The following is a 22,364-nucleotide window of genomic DNA, read 5'->3' on the forward strand; positions in this document are numbered from 1 at the left end:
TGTTATAAAAGCAAATCTGCTACAGTCTGTTCTTCTGAGGGTTTGAACTAATGTATTAACTTTCCTGACAAGGCTAAGTGCCATACTATTTGACACCAAAGTTTGATGTGTCAGTCTTTCCACCTTTTGTCTATTTCAAGTCAAGTTATTTGACTAAAAAAAGGTTATGACAAGCTCACTTATGTGATTTATTTTATCATTTTTGATACTTCAGCAAAAAAAACCTGTACTACAAAAGTATATTACAATTTTATATTCCCACTACATATGATAAAATAAGCCATTTTCTTTACACCCCCATCACCATTCTGGTTTGGTTAAGACTTGTGATTAACAGCACAATGGGGTGAGCTACCAAGAGTGCAAGATTTTCAGTGTCTTTTCCCTAATGACTGAAAAAGAGAACGCAAACTGAAGACCTCTCTGATAAGAAGGGCTATTTAAATATGCACAAGAAATGTAGAACGGAACCTGCAAATTCATTATGTTCTGAATATATCTGAACAGAATTCAGTCATCATTCATCCTAAAGGACATTAAGGATGAAAGAAACAGAAATGCCCTAAATATGCCCAATTTCCAAAAACATACCATTTATTGTGAACAGCTAAAATATGTTGTCAAATAAAAGAAATTTCAGCATTCACCTCCTGTGGATATCCTTTACTCATCTGTGAATGGAAAAACCAGGGGCTTGAAACTCATTGATTCTAATATGCGGTTTTGTTTATTCTGGGATGGATCCGTCACAAATATTATGATCTTGTAACCATGGAGTCATCAACACACTCCTAACTGCTACAATGATGTCCTTGAGGACCTCTTAAGGTGTCTGTGAAACCTCTGAGCACCCCAACTAAAATAAGGGTCCTACTTAGTGTCCCTTCATCATGGTGTGGAAAGAGTAATTACCTTCCCCCATGTGAAAAGTATATATTGCTGAAGGTGGAAGTTGGAAGAAAACTCTTTCTTACTTTCTCCTTCAGCTCTGTGTACTTTGCAAGGCTCAGATTAACACCTGAGGAAGCAAAATTATCAAAAAGAAAGGAGGGAAAGGGAAGGTTTCAAACCTATTGAACCTAAGGAAAAGGAATTTGACAGAGACTTTGCTGAAATTATGAAACTATGAAATGTTACATAGCATGCTGTATTTTAGTTGCATTGTATTCAAGTTGCTATAAAGAATACTTTAGGCACGTAGCCACTATTTTCCCAAATGGATTGTGGTAGCCTACCTTGTGACGGAGTTTTACTACGTTTGGATCACAAGTTAAATCACAAGGCAGTGGTGAGAGAAGCTGTTACCTGAGTACCTTTGCTAGTGTTTATATATGCAGATGAAGTTGCTTGCATCACACAAACACAGAAATAAATCCATGAAGCTGTTGGTGTTGGCCAAAATGCATGCAGCAGAAAGAGTGAGACATAGTATTTTGATCTTTAGCTAGAAAGCTACTTTTTAGTAAAATATATTTAGAGGCTCACACTGGAACCAGTGGGAGAACACTTGTAAAACTGAAAACAATGTATCTTTGTTATTTTATAACATTTGAAACAAGTTCTGCAAGTAAAGTTTTGAAACCTTATTTCTAGCGTTGAAGAAGATTTACTTCTGTGTGAAAGTAAGATCAGAGATCTTCCGCTGTTACAATGTTTACATTTGTCTTTCTCAAAAGTTCAAACAAACATCAAAGGCAATATTTGGACATTATTATCCTTAGGGGCCAAAAAAAAAGGATAACGTAACCATTACCGCTCAGTTACATTCAGCAACATTTCTTGCCATGAGAGCAATCTACTCATTCAGAAAGGGCACATGGTATGAACATTCTGGAACTTTACCACTTCCAAAGTCAAAAGGAGCATTGCCTGTTTCAGTGCCAGAACTGCCAGCCTGAAATTGTCTCACTTTGCCTAATGGTAAGGCCAGCCTTGCATGGGAGATAAGAGTATCGGGACATTGAGCTCTAGTTCAATCTTCTTTTTGGCAAAGTAGGTTTTACATGCAAGGAGTTTTGAAAGGAGCAAACTGAAAATTCAAATATGGCATTACACACCTACATTCTGAAATAATGCAGCCTCAGCTGTGCTGTAGCACATGCTTTTCTTGAGTATTTAGAACTGGACATTAATCTGCAGACAATAAAGCTTTAAATAATTCTTGGCTTTGCTACACACACACACACAGAGAGAGAGAGACACACACACACACACACACATGCAAGATAAGAAAATAGTCCATAAACAGTTCCACTGGAGGAAAAGGTCAAGTACTGGCTGGTTTTTTTAAAAGCTATCAGAGTAAGGTATAGCAACAACCTGGACATAATGAAATCAGAAAAAATAAGCTGCAGATGTAAGGAGGCTTTATATTCAATAGACTTTTAATGAACCGATGAACTGATATTTGCTTTGCAATGTTTATGCTACTACACACTCTAATACTCACACTCCCAGTGTATTACAACAATAATGACAATAAATTATTCTATACAGGCATACCTATAGTTTCAGAGGCAATCAGCAAGGGTAGGCTTTAAATCAGCCAACCAATCAGCAATGACCTTCCTCTATGGCATGTACTGTTAGTAACTACCTGCCATGTTGATGATGGCTTGACTGAATGTCTTTTTTGAAGGTCTGAGTAGGTGAGAGTGATCTTACAGGTTTTTCCACATTTCTAAAACTGAACACTTGAGAGGTATTAAATGTTAGCAACCACACACTCATAATTCTCCCCAATCCCCTCAAAAAAAACACCCTGCATTTTTTAATGATGGTTGCTCAGAAAAGTTTCATGAAAGACATGCAAGAGACTGAAAGCCTAAAGTCATACAGATGCTTCAACAACCGCCCTGTCTTCCCAATACTTTCCTGACACAAGTGGCTCACACCTATCCCAGAGCCCACTCCTCTTCTCTTAACCTTCATTCACTTTAGGGTTACCAAGAACACCTCTTCACCGAACTAGCTGGAAACTTAAGTCCAAATAGCAAGGGCACACAGAGAAGATAAAGATGTCCTCCTTGTAACAGAACTCTCTTTTCTTAGAGGTAGCAAAAGTGTGGCTGGTTCTGCAAAGTTAACCCTGTTCGTTTTCAAACTGCCACACTTCTATCTCTACCTAAGCTTTACTTTTCAGAGTACTGATGATCATAGCAAACAGTCATTGTTCTTTAATCAACTTGTCAAACCACTACCAGGAATTATCCACCAACAAATTGTTTCTTATGATGTCAGCAGGATTTGATTTGAAATAAATAATTTGTGAGGTTGCAATGCAGAGAAAGCCATACATACATTCAATAGTTGTCAGTCTCAACAATGGATCAGATTTGTGCTGTATGCCTATTGGGTTTTCAGTACTATAAAGCATCTGCTGCATTTTTGGCATAAATAACAGCTCCTTATATCGGGCGCACAGTCCAAAAGGATATTTATCCTGCCACAGGCCACACTGAAATGAATCAGAGTTCTACGAGACCCAAGTAGTGCCTGGTGACTCAAAAGATCTACTCACAAAATAAAGACAGAATTAAAATCAATAGAAAAATCTCAACCTGACCCAAAGACTCTCATGAGTGTATCTTCTAACAGGGACCTCACCCAAGAATCACACCTCACATTCTCTGAATACTCCAGAAACAGATTATATCTTTCTGAGAAGAATATGAGCCTCCGCCTGGCAGCTCAGGCCTTTTGAGTAAGGACTGATGAGTCTGAGTCAATCTGCCACCCAAGGCTATTGGCTCACTTGAGGCATCCCTAATCAAGGTTACAGAAGATACAAAGGCTCAGCCTTCAGCATTAAGCAACAAAATACAACTGAAAACACAATATGCTAAGATAACAATCTGCAGCATATAAATGTCCAAAGGGAAGAATAAAAGCAAGTGACCAGAATCTACACAACACATAAACGGTGGTTTAGAATATAGTATCATTTTGTAAAGGTATTCCAGGTCTCCCTGGGGAAGGTATTCCACAACTTGGCTACCACCACCTACAAGACCCTTCCTTGATAGCAGCCACCCATTTAACTTAAATCACATGCTTGCTTCGATATCTAAGACATTTAATTTAGATAGGAATGTACCTACTGCTATATATACCTTCTTATGCTCTGAATTTTGGGTGGGTAAAACATTGTACACATAAACTATAAATGTAATATTTTGCAGAAATACTGTTTGTACAACTAATATACCCCAATGAATCTTAATAAAGAAATATGTGATAAGCCGCAAGAAGTAGGCATAAAAAGCAATGGGAGAGAGGAAATAGATATTTAAAAGTCCAATGCAGAGGCGCCAACTTGTGCCCAAGATTGAGGGAGTCCAGTGCAGATCGTGCACATGTGACATCATGCACACGATGCTGCGTCATTGGGAGGAGGCTGAGTGAGGAGCCCAGCATGACACAGCTTCAGTGGCCAGTGGCTCCTCCTCTCTCACGCTCAAGAGGAGCCAGCCACTGAAGCTGCCCCACACTTGGCCTCCTCTGTCCCCTCAGCATTGGGGGGGCCTAGCCCTCTCCCAACAAATATTGGGGACCGAACACACTCTTTTGCCTGTCCCGCTTATTTTTTTAATTTTACTTTCAGTTCCCTTTTGGGGTTCTTATTTTTGTTGTATTTTAGTAAGCTGTCGTCCTTAAGAAACCCATTGGTGGCCCGCTAACCACTCACTTGTGTGATTATTTGTTTTTCACAGGGAGACTTTTCTGTCACTGATGGGCTAATGCCTACACATATTTAAAAAGCAATCCAAGCTATAGAAAACCTGTCTCATATTGAAATCAAATATCTAAGAAGAATGCCATTGAACCCTGATATTATGTGTGATATGCTAGCTGTCCAGACAAGAACCATGTAGCTTCTATGTTATGAACAATGCTCTACACACTATAGGTGCTAAATAACTACAGTGCACTAGTAGAAGCAGCAGCAGTCAAATTAGTTGCAAGCTTATAGTTTCTCTATCACTTAAAATATAGGATTCAATCAGAAGTCAAATACACTGAACATGGCATGGTCCTGAGATGTCCCATTAAACTGGGTGGGAGGGATAAAAATCAATTGCTGAATTATTACCTATTAGCAGCCCCTAATTGGCTGAGAACTGGGAGTTGAACCAACAGTTAGCTAGAAATGTTGGCCTTTATTGTTCATCAAAATTAAATCAGAAAAGAGAAGAAAGGACAGGGTATAGGAATCAGGAAATTCATTGACTCAATCTCCACAAGCTCAAGGAACTCGGTAACAAAGGAATGTAAAACAGATCACAGGAGCCAGTGGAGTTTGTAATATCATAGTTTAAAAATGCCAGCCGACAGTTCTTAGAGCTGCCCAGTCTCACTGGGAAGGAAAAGATGACCTTATGTCAGCTCAAACAGGGCTGACTGTATGTCATTGTCAGTGACAGAGGGAACATATACAGCTCACTCTTGTCTATCCGTAACAGGAGTATTGTCTACTGTTAGCACTGAGCCCTCCAGATAATTGATTAGCTGACAAATGGCAGTTTATATTTTGCTGATAATCAACTGCTTTCAACCTTCTGTGAAAAGGCAAATATGTTATTACAACTGTTACTTTACTCTCTTTAATGTTAAACACTATAAAAGGAAGGTTCCTAAGCACTTCTGCACATTTATATGAGAGCCATAGAAGATGTTCACACAAAAACAGCACCGTGCCCTTCTGGGTGCTTTGTGCCAGTTGTGTTCTTATGCAATTCCTATTCATTCTAATGTATCTTGACAAACTTTGGTGGATCATATTCCATTTCAGTCCCAATGAAACCTGCTACCTAGGTACTATATGACTGCAGCTAAAGCAATCCACTGTCTCCATTGTCTGGTGCCACTGGCTACATGAAATAACTTGCTGCAAAGGTCATACTGCCTTATAATGCCAACAATAATAATAGCAACAAGGATTTATTCAAAAATAAGCATGTCATCCACTATATGCAGAGTCAGCAGCACAATAAACAACTAATATTTTATATATCCATGGGCTACACACAATACTAGAAAGTCACTAAATCCTTTAAAATTGTTATTTTGTTCATCATGACAAATTTCCTATTATATGGTATCTTAAAAGTCATATTAAACAAATTAATATTTATATACCATTTAACTGACATGTCATTAAAAATAATAGCAATGAATATCACAATGACCAAATACCAGGGTTGCCAAATTTCAAAAAGTAAAAATCCGGACACAAAAGTTTTTGCCATACATCCGGATTTTGACGATTTCCACCCAAATACTGCATCCGACATACAATACATTGGTTTCTCATTCCTGGATTTGATGTTCTTGTAGCTTTTACCCACAAGTGAGTCTTAAATAACAGCATGCCACATAGTAGCATATTAAGGAAAAAGTTTAAGAGAGGGCTATGATTGTACAGAAATTCTGCGGATTGCACCAAATATGCAGAGGCAGGGGAAAGAGTGCTGGAACCCTTTCCTGTATATTGCAAAAAATTGGAAACTCAGTAACACTGAAAATTATCAACAAACATTTATGTTTCGAAGTTCTATAATACAAATCAGTCAGTGTATTGATCAAATAAACCACACTGAAAGACACAAGACAGTAAGGAACTAAGATTGTACACCAATAATTTGTCTTCTGACAGTCATACACTTGGTACAGCTAATTTCTTCTGTGAGATTCTGAATTTCAGGAGAAAAATGACCTAGGAAATAATCTTAAACTGTGTGGGAAGGTACCTGAGGAATCACTGGATGCTCTGAACTCCCTCCCCTCTTTGTGAACAGAAACCTCCTTGTTTCAGCGGTAGAAAACTGTACTGTGGTCGCTGTCCCACCAGCAGTGCTTTGCTGGAGGTGGGCACAAATCCGGGGCATGTTATAAGAGGCCATGCATTAAAACTATACCAGCCCTGGGCCAGGCAGAGTTGTGGAGGAGGGTTCAAAATAGTTTATTAATATTTTTCATATCAGATGGGGGGAACCAATAGCAAGAACAATGTGGAGCATATGCACCTCTACATTTGGTTTCAGCAAACGTAATAGTACGCACTGCAGTGAGGGATGGATGTCATTCCCATTCCTCACCTCCTGCCCTTGGTGAGCTGACAGGGTTGTAGGCTGGCAGTAGATCTGCCAAAAAAAGTGTCTCCCCACCACAACTTTGCTGGATTACAACTCCTGACATGCCTCGCCATTGGTGATGCTGCCTAGGATTGATGGCGGTTGGAGTCCAACAACACTTAGAGAACTGTGGGAGACGGAGATTTCCACCTTCCTCCTATAGCCCCTCATGCCCACCAATCCCCCATAGTACATATTCAGAAGGTAGAGGAGGTTAGGGGAAATGAAGAACAAGACACACAGCAGTGAAATGAGTGGAATTCTGTTCACGAAAATCTGTTCTGAGTAAGGTTTCTGCACATTCTATAATAAGCAAACAAACTATAAAAAAATTAAGTGTTGTTTGCAATGTCATAACTAATATATGTTAGCAGGCATGTGAAACAAGGAGGTGAACACAATATGGACTTGTCCTGGCAGAAATTTGCATTCTAAAAAGTGCTTGTGGCACTGGATGAAAGTTTTAAATCACTGTTAAAAATCACTGCAGCAAGAAAAGAACATGTGCCTCTAGCTGAAGAAGAGAATAAAACATGTTTCCATAAATGTTTTGTCATTTTTGGAAAATACTGCAAAGTTCTGAAGTCTTATGTTTCCATTTTTAGCTCATTTCTTGCATCCTGAGCTAAATATCAGGAAGCTATATACCCTGTTGTTGTATGTATTTCCTCTAAAATATCCTGAAATGAACACACAAAACTGGATATCAGGCTTCATGGACCACTGATCTGACCTAGCCAGTCTTCCCCTGTGTGCTGCAATCCTGTACACACAGTCTGTCTGCTTAAATTGCATTAACTTCAGTAGGAGTAGACTCCAGTCCCATGCACATTTACTTGGGAGTAAGTTCCATTGATCTCAGTGGGACTAGCCTCTGAGCAGATAGACCTCCAGCTGAACATTATAAAGTAGTGGAAGGCTGCAGCAAAGGTTTTATTTTTAAAAAAAGTCATTGGGGAGTGTGTGTGTGTGTGTGTGTGTGTGTAGAAATATATAGGTATGAAGACATAAAAGCTAAGACAATGGGGTCTTTTTCTGTGCCTTGCTTACATACAACTGTCTTCTCACACAAAAAAAGAGCCTTTCTGGGTGTATCTTTGTATACTAATGGGTGAAAATGTGAATCCAATTAACTTCAAATTTAGCTCATAATGAACTTATCTCATTTTGCTACCAGCTCAGCTCTCATCCGTGGCAGTAATTAACCACTGGGGGTTGTCACTCCCAGGCACATGACACAGAGAGAGTCCCCCCACACTCAAGCGCTTCAAACCCTTGCAGAATTCATTACCCTGACAGTGTGAAAACCCTTCACTTTTAATACCATAGGGCACCAACATTTTTTTTCACTTTATCTACCTGATTGCCAGCAACAGTATGAAAGAAAGGAATCCACAAGAGATGTAATTAATTACTGCAAAAGATACATTAGAAAATGAGGAGGGGGTGCAGGTGGTAGTAGGATGGGTTGTAAAGCCACTTACTTACCCAGGCTATGGTTACTTATTTACGCAGGCTTTTTGCTTCATTCCTAAATTATACCATACTGAAAAAAGAAACATTCCCTAGTATAGGCATTTATCAGTTAATGTGAGAATTCGTGCTCTTTTTCATGTCCACTGGTAAAATTACACAATAGGAGCCATGATCAGGCACTACATAACAGTGTATTGGATTAATATAGTAACCTCACTTCCCTAGGGATCAGAGTTCAGATTTAGAATAGGTCACACGTAAAAATGATTTTGATTGTCACAGATTAATCCCTAGCGAGTTTTTGTGCAACTCACAACCATCACAAAGTTGTCAGATTCTGAAAGAACCTGGTTTGATGAACCTTCATGCTCCTGCTATCTAATCAGAGCCAGTAAAACTACTTAAAGCTACACAGTGAACACAAAACTACAGAAGTACCGTAAAGATTCGTGTTCAAGAGGCCTCATTTCATATTTCACAGTACAATGTATTTGCATCTTGCTTCCCCCATTCCCCAAAAGCTTCAGGGGTTGAGCTGCAGTTCAGACCTGAAATGCAGAATTGTGACCTGAACACGAAAGCCAGCTTTCATTCTGATGCCTCAGTCTTTTTATGTATTTTACGTGGTATGTGAATGCACACTTATGCAGAGGTGCCTCATATTCTTATTGAGTTATGAATCAATAAACAAGATACAATTAATCTCATAATGGTGGATATGAATAAAAATAGAAATGATGACTACCTTAGTATTGGAGACTACATAGAGGAATATAATGTTTGAGGTGTGTCATGGAGGCTGATCCATTAGGGCAAATGGGACACTGCCCCATCTACCTCAGTCTGTCCTTAGCCAATCCCAACCTGCCTACCCTCTTAATTACTTATTCTCAGCTTCTTCCTCTTTAGTGTCAGTGTGAGAATTCCACTGTAAATATACAACGGCAGGAAAACCTAGATGAAAGGGCATGTGGAACTCTGTTCTGACCTATATTCCAGCATGCCTACACTGGTACCTCGGGTTACATACGCTTCAGGTTACAGACTCCGCTAACCCAGAAATAGTACCTCGGGTTAAGAACTTTGCTTCAGGATGAGAACAGAAATTGTGCTCCGGCGGCACGGCAGCATCGGGAGGCCCCATTAGCTAAAGTGGTGCTTCAGGTTAAGATCACTTTTAGGTTAAGAACGGACCTCCGGAATGAATTGAGTACTTAACCCGAGGTACCACTGTAGATCCCTCCAGCTGAAGGCAGAGCTTTTTGAAAACCAAAATCCAGATACAGCTTCTTTTACTCTCATCCTTCTTCATCCCTCCTTGTCATACCCCCCCCCATTTTTCTTTGATTGGGGGTGGCATTGTACATCTTGGCCTTACTAGATTATCAAAGTTTTGAGAAGCTTTTTAATAATATGAATAACAGTCACCATGCTCAGTATTTTTAAAGGGACAGGATTGTCCAAGGGGCAGGATTGGTATAATGTCCAAGGGGCAGGATTGATATAATGTATTCCAGCCCGGAACTGGCAAAAAGCAGCTCTGGCTCCCCTAGTCCTACCCATTGCCACCCCACCACTGCACATACCTGATGTGGGGGTTCTGGATCGCGGGCTCTACTGGTCAAAATGGGAGCATAAGCAATTGCCCTCTCCCACTGGAAACAAACCAGGACTGCTCCAAGAAAATGCACATGGCAAAAAGGAGCATTAGGCCTTGGTGTGCCACCCCCTTACCTGCTTTTGATTGGCCAAGTGGATAGCCAGCCAATCAGGATTTTTAACAAAATAAATAAATGATTTTTCCCCCCCATCACTTTTCACTTCCCTCTGTGGCCCCCCATTTATGCATTTTTCACCTGTGGCCACCCTGGAATATCCTGGGACTCCCCAGGGAGCTATAAGGGAAACACTGATCTGCAATCTTTGTGCTGTTGTAGCTCCAGTAAGACAGGATTTATTTAGTCTCAGGTGGAGAATCATACGTGGTGGGTAAGTTGATGCTTTGCTACTTGTACAGACCTGAATTAATCTTAATTCTCTTCCTTTTTATATATGTTCATGCGCCTGACTTTTGATGTTTCCTTATGGTATATGGACAGTTAAACAATGTTTTAAAGCATAGGACCCTATCAAGTCAAAGTTAAGCCTTTTAAAAAACATAATAGTAGCTCTGTTGGATCAGACCAAAGACCAGTTTAGTCCAGCATCATATTTCCCACAGTAGCCAACCAGTTACCTTTGAGAAGCTGCAAATAGGACATAAATGCAATAGTATTCTTTCTATTATGATATATGTATGTTGTTTCTGAGGACTTACTTTAAATTAAAATCGGTGGATTTTAAGTACTTTCAGCTTTGGCCAAAATCTCACTTCCCTCTTTCTATAAAGCATTCCTTCTTTGGATTTACAACTTAATTTTGGAAAACATTAAACCTGATTTGTATCTCCTTCTGACCCTTAATACTTCTGTCATATTAATCTAGTACAGTGTGCCAAACAATCTCATTTTTTCTTCCTTTCAGTGTGGTTTCTCCTTCTGTTACTTGCATTTCTCTTTTTCATTCATCTGTTTTTAGTGACTTAACTTTTAAATATATGAATTTATTTTTCTTAACAAAGAAAAACCAGAGCTCTAATTCAGCTAGTGAGTACTTTCATATGGAAACAGGGTTCCCTGTATGTACCTCCCAAGATAAACATTAAAGAGGCTTCACAGGATGGAGGGATCCTCTTGAAGTAGTAATGGGGAAATAATTCATTCAATCTGCTTTTAAGAGTGGACCAACATGATTTGATCTTCTCAAACCTGCAGTTCAGAACATGACTATCAATTGGATTTCCTATTTCTGCAGATTTTTTGATATAGTTTCAGTCCCCAGAAGTGCACAAAAAATATACATTTTACTTTAAGAAAATGTTTTGGGGGGAAATGCATTCAAAAGCACTTCAATACATTGAGGAATGCATATTTTACAGGAAGAGTGTGAACAATTTACATGAAATTTTTTGATGTGCTCATTTGGACCTATGATTGAGGAACAAGTAAAACTGTAATGGGACAGACGTAGGCTGTCTATCCATCCCTACCTTGAAGTAGCACCTGGGATTTCATGCATAGTATTCACTCCAATCTAGAGATCCATGAACGCAGCAGGAAGCTGAATACCTGCCAGTGTGCTTATGGATTCACCCCCCTCTAGATCAGACTTCCCCTCTCCCTTACCAGGTGATCAGTTTGAAAGGTAGCAGCAATTTCAATATGTTTAGTGATGAGAGGCTATACTGGGATAAATGTGCTCATGACCCTTTAGACTTGAGATAAGAATGCATCTTCAAAATCTTCAGCAGTATATTATGGTGCTTCAAACCAGAAATGATGCATTACTTGGTTTTTAAGAGGGGAAGGATCAAACTTTGATTCAAAGTTTGCAGAAAAATAGAAACCCCCATATATGGAAATATAGCACACTTGCATTGCTCAGTGGCAATGCATTTTGGTTTGTTTGTTGTTGTTGTTTTAGATGCTCAGTACAACCCATCATTTGATCTAAGATATGGACAAGATACCCCATTATTTGAAACATTTAGCTCTGTGGGACTGTAAATCTATGTAATGTTTCGAGTGTTCATTGGACAAATATACAGGTGACGGCATTTAAGCATTCAAATCTAACTTTGAAAGCAGTTATCATTATACAGTCAGATCAATACTGCGAAAAACATTATGGCAGAAATTATTAAAGTTATTTTATGGTTTCCATATGTCCTCTTTTTCCAGGACATGTCCTCTTTTTCATCAGTATGGTCAAATGAGTGTCATCATAACGATCGATAGTTAAAAGTAGAAGTCAGCAAATGTGTCCTCTTATTTTGCTGTTCAAAATATGGCAACCCTACACCCAAAGTCTAATCCAACATCTATTGAAAGCAATTAGGAGAATTTCGGCTAGCTTATTTTACAGAATGGAAAAATAATAGTGGGAAGTTCTCGTTGAAGGTGATCACTCCTACAGTCCCAGAGTTTAGCAGATCTTCCGGAATGATATTCTCCTTCATTTTCTGCTGGTCAAAGTAATTGGAAACAGCATGAAGCCCTGTAGGGCATAGTTGGTAGCAGATTGCCATGCCCTATGATTAGAGGGGCCCACAGTTGAACTAGTGAAGCATGTCATGTGCAGAAAGGGCAACAGCAAAGAATATGCAAACCAAGTATGCAAAACCATGGACAGCTCCCTGGCACACAACTTTCCTGACAACCACCAGATTACAACTGATTCAAGCACCACTGCTCAATGAGGATCAGATTTCTCAAACAGGCTACACTCTGGCCTAGAGTCTAGCATTCCTTTGGCATTCTGTAGCCTCTTGGCAGGCTATCTCAGATAAAGAAAAACTGGAGAATACTGTGTTCGTGAAACAGCTCATTAGAGAATTTGAGCTACTGTCTTGGGTAGTCTAGGCTGAGCCTGGCAAAAAGGGTCTCTTCTCTACTCTAACGCATCTTCATTGCTAGATTGGATTTCAGGACCTATGGGGCATGCCATGTGACCTGGTTCTGCATTTCCAGGTCAGTCTCCACACAAGGATTACTATTCTGGACCACTTATGTGGCAGCATGTTCAACTGAGTATGTACATAACTAATTGACAGATGCCACGGCACACTTCAATTACGATCTTAATGCCACATCCTGGTGATGCACACACATATATATTTTCCTTTCTCCTTTTTTTTTTTTTTTTAACAAAATCCAAAGCAGAAGATGCCAATAAGTCAGGCCTGGTCCAAGATGTTTTGCAGCCTGAGACAGAATTGCAAATTGCAAACCACCACACCAAGTCAAGGTGCAAGCTAACCAAGTGATTTTGGTTTCTGAAACATATAAACCCCAAGCGTTTATCCCAATTATTGTGTTGTAAAAATAACAAGAATAAATTCAGTAACTGACCATTTGTTGCCCTTTAAATGGTACTAAAACCAGGTGCCTATGGAAGGCACCTCACTCAGTCTAAATGATAAGATCAACTCTGACACAGGGGCAGGCAATCTGTAATCCTTCAGCATTTTTTTCTGCAAAAGTTCTTCCCCCAGCAAGGGAAAATACAAATCTTACCCATATCTTTCCCACAGCATGAGTTAAAGCAATTAGAATGTTGATTTTAGTGGGGGAAATGCCAGAAGGAAAAGGGTTAAGAGACCACACCTCTCAAATGAGTCTTCCACTGAAAATTGCATCTTCTGCACTTCATAGAGGTAGGTGTGCGGAATCGGGGGGGGGGGGTTCCTACATGTGAGGTTACAATACATGTAGTTTAGCCCCCAGACTCAAGATCCCACTTGCATAAAGAGATGTATCCTTTGAAACAGACACATCAAGTCCATAGCCAGAAACTTTGCTAAGGCAGATTTGCTAAAGAAGGGGCAATTTTAGCAGTTGCATCTTGCCATGGAGAAATGACTCTGGAATCCTATTTATTCTGAAGCAACCTTATTTTTGAAGAAGAAAAGAACCTTTTAGATTCCATTTAGCAGTTCCAAACAACCTGTTTTAAAGTCTGTTTGATGTTGCTCTTAGTACAATATTTGACTATAAATAAAACTCGTAAACAATCACTACCACCAAAAATCAGTTCCTATTGCAAAATTTATGTTGGATCCAAGACTAACATTTCTTCTTCCAAAAACAAGTCAAGAGCAACTGGTTTGTGTGTATACTGCTGTATCCAAAAACAAAGGCATACAAAGGGCTGAGAGTGTTAGGAGATTAAATTAAATAAAAATACCCAAATGAACTTGTCAAAATGTCCTTTTTTCCCCTTATCACATTGCCCAGCAAATATGTATGGGCATCAAATCTAGTGTAGCATGCTTACTATGATCTGCTACCTCCCTTGCACCTAATTAGGAGAGAGATAAAACAGTGGTAACACACAGATCAGCTGTAATGATTTTGTTAGCTCGATTATTCTTCTGACAATTAGGTCCGGCTGCCATGGCCTCACAGGAATGTCAAAGTCTTCTTTCTACAAAGCAGGTAATGTCACAGGTGTGACCGTGAAATCAATAATGAGGCATAGCTCTTTGCAGAGGGCATCCAGGTCAGACAGAACAGCCCTTAAATTAAACATTGATAAGCAGAACACAATTATCCATCATGTTTAAGTGCCTGCGTGAAATTAGCAGCCAGGGAATGGGAGCAGTGGGGGAAAGATTAGCAGAGGATGTGTTGAAATGCACAGTGCCCACCAACACTGTTGCTGTTTGTCTCTGACAGCAGTATTCGTAGCTGATATCTAAAGCTGTAAAATTCAAATTACAAACACGGCAGAAATCATGGTCCAGATGCTGCTTTGTTTATTCTTGCTATAAAACAGCAACATCAAGGTGTGGAACTTACCTTTTAGAGTTGTTGGCCATGCTTTACCCACACAGAAATGTAGGGAAATGAAACATACATTTGTCATTGCAAGAAAGATGGTGGAGACAAATTGACATTGGCTTTTATTTAGCTGGCTCACTTCCCTATGTGGGGAATGTAGTGAAACTATTTAGCTTAAATTTTATGTTTCCATATAAGTTAAAATTATTTTACTGAAATTTAAGCTAAGTTGAAGCAGAATGGTTTAAGCTGAAATGTATCATCAATATGGTTTTACTAAATTGGTTTTTCATCGCTATTTAAACAAGCTCTAAAGGAGTAGGTCTTAAAGTTTTTATAGTGGGATCCCACAAAACAAGAAAAAATAAAAGAGTGCTAAGCACTATTTGACTAAATATTACTTAAATGTACCAGAAGGAATAATTAACTTGGTTCATTAAATATCATAAAAGCCATGAATGTCTATTTAGCAAAAAGAAAGCAAGACTTGCAAGATTTTACAACAATGTGCCCATTCCTTCTTATACCTTCCATCGCCTGAGCTCTGTGAGTACAGCTTTCTCCCGATTGAAGTGCAGAGTGTTTGAGGACCAGGACATTCGCAGGGAAACCAAAATGCTTTTTTACAAAGCTACTGTACTACCAACCTTACTATATGCTTGTGAAACATGGACCACTTATAAACGCTATCTCCAACTCCTTGAAAGATTCCATCAACAGTGTCTCCAAAAAATTTTACACATCACTTGGGAAGACAGGCGAACTAATATCAGTGTACTGGAAGAATCAAAGATCACCAATGTTGAAGCAATGATTCTTCAACATCAACTTTGTTGGACTGGTCATGTTGTGTGGATGTCTGATGATCGTCTTCCAAAGCAACTACTCTATTCCGAACTTAAAAATGGAAAGCATAATGCTGGTGGTCAACAAAAGAGGTTTAAAGACTGTCTCAAGGAAAATCTTTAAACATGTAGTATAAACACTGACAACTGGGAAACACTGGCCTGCGAGCACTCCAGTTGGAGAACAGCCTTTACTAAAGGTGTCATGGGCTTTAAAGACACTCGAACTAAGGACGCAAGGGAGAAACGTGCTAAGAAGAAGGCACACTTGGCAAATCCACACCGTGATCAACTCCTGCCTGGAAACCTATGTCCCCACTGTGAAAGGACGTGTGGATCCAGAATTGGCTTCCACAGTCACTTATGAACTCATTGTTAAAACCCTGCTTATGGAAGACAATCTTACTCGGCTACGAGTGATTGCCAAAGAAGAAGAAGATACCTTCCACATCCTTTCTAATATATTCACAACCTTCCCCCATCCCAGCCCCCAGCTTTTTACAGTTTGAAGGTATTATTTGTCAATCATAGCAAATTTAAGTCAGGATTGGTAGAATCACTAGATTCTGCTTCAGAATATTTTGGCAAACCCTGAGGTGAACTAATGCCAATCTTTCCAAATTCCAGAGTGGACTACAGAATGTGTTTTACAACTCACAGGCCATTCTGAATGGCCTCCACACATGTAGGAACAGCAGTAGCAATGTGCCTAAATGCCAGAGAACTTCTCTGGCCTCCACTAAGCTAAGGTTTCATTTTGACAAAGCTCTGAGCAAATCACAACCCCAAAGTACATTTAGAATGCTATGGTACATATGTAGGAAAGAGCTGCTTGTCATGACCAGGGATGACCAAGTGGTCACCCACAGGCTCATTTCTATTCCTAATAAAACTTTATTAGGTTCTTAACTTGCCCTCATCAAATCCCACATTTTCTGTGAAACCTTTGGCACAACCCCTTGATCCCCATACTAGACCTAAGCACATGCAACTGAAACAAACAGCTGTCAGCTGCTAGTAAGTTAAGACTTTCCTCCATCATGGTCTGCTGTTCAGTCCCACATCCTCGCCTGAGAGATCATCAGTGGAATAGTAAAAGTCTATTTGTCCACTTAAGCTGTTTTGAGGGATAGGAAATTATCAACACGGATTGTGTCGCATGTGGTTTAGACATCATGTCACTAAAGGAACTGCATCTCTTCCTGCCTCTCATAGCCCCTTGTGCCCCAAAAGATGTCTAGAGCACCAGAACTAGAGATTAAGTCACCAAATAATTTCAAAAGAAGTTTTAATTTTTTAAAAAAAAAACAAAATACATTCACTTCTTAAGAGATCCTCCAGTGGTTTAACCAAGAAATACTGTAAAAATATATATCTAACATTTCAAAAGTTTGAAGCACTTTATGATAGCTCCTCACAAGTATGTAAAATCATGTTCTTGCTTGATACTGTTCAATGGAAGGATCCTGCTCATAATTATACGTTTACTTTCATTCTTGCATTGCAAATAAGCATTTTGCACCAGTGCTGCTAAAGTGGCATACCACACCTGGCAATGGGGACACAGCTGTCCAGTTCCCAAGCTGACCATAGAAAACCACTTATATAGGATGAGTTGTACCATAACTATGAGTTGTACTATTTAATGTCACTGCATTTAATGTAACAGGGGCTGTCATAATACAGGGGCTGATGCTGCCTGGGACTCGATTCTAATCTCCTTGCATTAAAAATGTGGGCAGATACCTGTGCCCAATAAAGGCCAGTGGTTCATTTGGCACAATACAATAGATGGCTTTGACTTTCTGGGGTTTCAGGCAGGAGTATTTCCCAGTGCTACCTAAAGATATGGGGAACAGAACCTGGGAACTTCTGCATGCAAAGCTTGTTCTGAACCACACACACTGAGACCCTTATGCGTGATTGTGGAAGCCATTTTAATTTCATTAAAGATGTATAAAAGAGCATATGTATTTTCCTCCACATACACAATAGAAATAAGAATTGCATCAAAGGCCCTGTAGAATCAAGACAGTTCTGTTTAAACTTTTTCTTCCACTGCCTTTCATAAAAATTTGCTCAATGTAGTGAACAATTTAGCTCACAAAGTGATGTTGAAGAAAAGGTAAAGAATGCTAACTCTATAAAAAACCTTTGGTGTCAATTACACAGAACTACAATTTTGAACAATTTCAGGAGGGAATTCTTCCCCTGTACATTGGTGTTTTGCTTGGCAATCTGTGTTAGTTTTGAACTGACATCAGGAGTTACCTTCAAAGGCAAAAAAAGCAAGACAAAACCCAACAACAATGTGTCTATTCACTTGAGAGCCCAGTTCACCTACTCCCGTCATAGAGACATGCTGAAAACTGAAACAAAAGGAAGCTTTTTTTAACAAAAGAAAAGCAACTGGTTTTACCACAAATGGTGAGCTTAAACGCCACAAAATGATCTTCTTTATACAAGATGAGCTATGTTCATCTCTGAGTTTTGCAATCAGAAATGAAATGAAAATTTAATCTAACGAATAACTTCCAAACAGATATAAAATATTAATAACTGGAGCAAACTCATGGGGAAGGGCCATTTTCTGCATTTGTGCAATGTGCACCGTTTATTTCATATCTACTTCCATTTCAGTATCGAACTGCCCTGATGCACCTCACCACCACTGCCAAATTAAAGATGGGTTTTTTTCACCCCATTATTTCTGAAATGTACTGCAGCCAGCATGCTATATGCAGTGAATGGAAGAACTAGGAGAATTAAAACCACGCAATGAAACAGCTTTTTGACGGATAAAGCTATGGAAATTTTAGGCTCCATTTACTTCTCAATCTAATTTTGCCCTCTGATGCACATTATGCCCGAAATGGGATCTCATGTGGTTTGATCAGTGCTCTTAACGCGTGCCGGAGCAACACATTCCCTCTATTGTTGTTTCCTTTCAGTGGCACAGCAATACTTTTAATAAGAGCAGCTCAGCAGGCACTTAAAGGACATCTCCCTAGTATCACTCCACCAGTATCAGGAACTGCAAAGATTTTAAACATAACCTCCCATTTGAAATATCAACTTACAAAGTTTTATGCAATCCTGATGCAGTTAATAAGATTGTGTTTACAAGGATATTTGGGGGCAATTAATTAAACTATTGAAAATAATTTGAGCAGCTCAAGCCACAACTTCTGTAAAAATTCTTTAGCACTGGCAGCAAAGTCAAGAATGAAAGAAGGGTTAAAGCCTATCTAGTTTAGTATTCTGCTCTCACAGTGACCAAATAGACACCTATTGGAAAACCAGAAGCAGGACATGAGCCACTCAGGTTCCCAAGATTTCCAGAGGCACGGTGCCTCTTATACTGGATGGCCTTATTCTTCATTAATTTCTCTAATCCTCTTCTAAAGCAATCCAAGTTGGTTATCGTCACCACATTTTGTAATAGCAAATTCCATGGTTAATCCCTAGGTCAACCAGGAAACATTTTGCTCATCAGAAGGATTGTCCCCAAGTATGACACTTTATTTTTTTCCCAGACTGAATTGCAGACATTAGCATATGAGGGGAAACAAAGGGATTGCATTCAGGGTTACTGGGAGGGTGGGGGGCGTTGGCTGTTGGGTGAGAAACAACTGTGACACAGATTGCAACTTTTACGAATCTGATGAAGTGAACTATAGCTTGCCAAAACTTGTACTACAATAATTTTGCTGGGAACCTTCCATACTAGATGTTTACTGCGGAAGTACCACACTTTGTTCACTCCATTTCTTTCTCTATTATTTACATGATATTGTCATCTAATTGTTGTCCTCCTTCATTTTTCTGTGCTGTTTCCAACTTTTCTCAGACTGCACGAACTATTGTTCAGTTTTGCCACGAACTGAACAATAGCACAACCTCCAGATCACCTTAGTGCTGGTGTCCCTAAAATGAGAACCATGTCACCCTCAGACATCACCCAGTACCCAACAAGGCCTCTTACACCTTCCGATTTTATTTTAGTAACATGAGTTTTATAGGACTTAGGGGTTGCTTGGTTGGGAGCTGCCTACTTTTATCAAAGTGAAATGAAAGGAATTTACAGACATCTGAATGCAGTTATGTAAAAACTGAATGAATAGAAGCATAAGACATAACATTCAGAACCTCTCTGACAAGACACAGCACTCTGTCTTAAGAATCTTAACCTCTCTCAAAGGCGCCAACTCCTAGAGGCCGTGGTGGTTTCAACCCCCACAATAAAATATTTGAGGGGGATGGGCCCCCACAAAGTTGATGGGCATTCCCATTTAAATGGTGTGTGTGTACTGCGTCATGCCTGCTTTTTTTTTTTTTTAAGGAATACTCTGAACATGTGCAGTTTCACATTTTAAGCTCACTTAAATCATTGCACCAACATGACTGACAATAAAATGGAGTTTAAGGTCTCATCTGCATTATACATTCATATTGATTTTATGCCACTTTAACCATCATGGCTTTCCCCAACAACTGTGAATTGTTAGGTGACTCCTTCCCCACTCACAGAGGTACAATTCCCAGAGTTCCCTGAGAAGAGGAGTTGATCACTGAACAGGTTTAAGCCTGTGGCGGGGGGGGGGTGGCATCTCCTAAGGGCTGAGCTCTTTTGCCCCCCTAATGTTTTTGGGAGGAGACATGCCCCCCCCCAGGTTCAAAGGGGGTGGAGGAGGCCAAGTGAGAACCGAGTGCATCGCAGCTCCAGTGCATCACAGCTTCAGTGCTGCCATGTAGGGGAAGGGGCGAGAAAGCAGCCCCTGGCCAGTGTTGAAGGCATGAGGAGGAGCCACCAACCATTGAAGCCACGCTGGCATCACATTTGGCTCCACTCCTGGCTCCTCGCAACATCCTGACGTCACGCACACAATGTCCCCCCCCCCCCATTCTCCCTCAGAATTTGGTGCCTCTGATCTGTGGTCTGGATGTGCCCAAGATCTGCTGCCCTGCTGGTAAATAAGTACCATTTTGCTATAGAAAGTGACAATATACTTTTAAAGTGAAAATTGGGGGGGGGGGGCATCTGTAATCATATACATGCCCAGCTAGCTGACTTGTGACTATAAAATGGTGCTGATTCATAACCTGTTTCTCACTGCCCTTTATCTGCCATTCTGGGTGGTGATTTTAGGGAGAGGGTCTTGGCTGTAGGTTCCTTTAGCCCAAAGACAATCACTAGTTACATAATTGTCCTTTGCTACAACATAATTACCTTCACCAGGGATATTTTTGGAGAAGGATGGGATATCACAGGAAAGAATCTTCAAAATTACAAATTAGCATAAATAATTCACTAAAGAAATGTTCCATAATACAGACAGAGTCAGAATTATGAACCAGAAAGATATATTATAAGTCAATGATTAAAGTAACAACAAAAGCCTTGGGAATGAAAACTTCAATTGGTTTATGTCACAGAGGAGTTAATCCCGTGTTAAATTTCCTATTTCAGAAAAATCAATATTTATGATCTGCATCTCTGGAATTAATTTGGAATGGAGAGACATCAAAATTCAGAATGATTTTAAATGCAATGAACAGAGGTTTTAATACTGGGGTTTGGGGGGGGGAAATAAACTTAGCCTTAACCTTAACATCTGATTTGAATGCATGATGGTGTTGCCTCAAGAATTATTGCTAGGCCACCACATACAGGAGAATCACCAATGCCTGTTTGCTTTTTTGGTCAGCAGAATTTAGGTGGCGGCACAGTGAAAATAATGGTGATTACCAGTTTCAGTTTTTTGGCCAGCCCAATACAGTTAGGAAATGAGTGCAGAAAAAGAAAAACTCACAACTGAAAAGCAGTCATCTTAGATTTCAGGTTACTTTTTAATTGACTACAACTCCCATCATCTGTAATTTTATTTCTTTATTATTTTATTTTAATGCCTCCCATCTGACTGGGTTTCCCCAGCCACTCTGGGTGGCTCTCAACAGAGTATTAAAAACACAATAAAACATCAAACATTAAAAACTTCCCTGCCTTCAGCAACCGCTGTCTATGGTTGATGGGGTCCAATATCCAAAGGCCCGCAGGTTCCCCACCCTCACTTTACAGTGACCAATGAAGCTGTGGGTTTATCATTAAGTGACTGGTAAAGGTTTAGTCATTTCCTATAAACTTAAGGGAGATATCTGAAAAATAATAAAGGCGTGCTACTGCCGCTGTTAATAGGGAGACTTGCCCCTGTTAAACTGTTGAAGAATTTCTCTTCCCACTGGAGGAATTTGGTGAAGGAGGAGCAGAGCCTTTTCACTGATAGCACCTTCCATGTGGAATTTTCTGCCTATTGAGGTCTGCCTAGCAGTTTGCTGAGTTCAGTCAGGAAGAATGTGAAAAAGTTTCTATTTAGAGAGGACTTTGGTTGATGTGGCTGCTGCTGCTGCTGTTAATGTCTTTGTTCTGACTTGCTTGGTAGTTGTTGGGGCTTTTCTAGTTTAAATGCTTTAACTGTTTTTATTACATTTTGTTTGTTTTAATTAATCGTTAGTGGAAATGAGAGCTTTTA

At 39.7% G+C, this 22,364-nt stretch overlaps 1 protein-coding gene across 5 annotated transcripts in view; it reads right to left on the bottom strand.

The window, feature by feature from the left end:
* PAX5 (paired box 5) overlaps positions 1–22,364 on the bottom strand; it is a 251,538-nt gene that overhangs the window by 45,768 nt on the left and 183,406 nt on the right. The window lies entirely within an intron of this gene.

This window comes from Podarcis tiliguerta, assembly GCF_965153285.1.
Source record: "Podarcis tiliguerta genome assembly, chromosome: 17".
In the NCBI taxonomy this organism is placed as follows: Eukaryota; Metazoa; Chordata; class Lepidosauria; order Squamata; family Lacertidae; genus Podarcis; species Podarcis tiliguerta.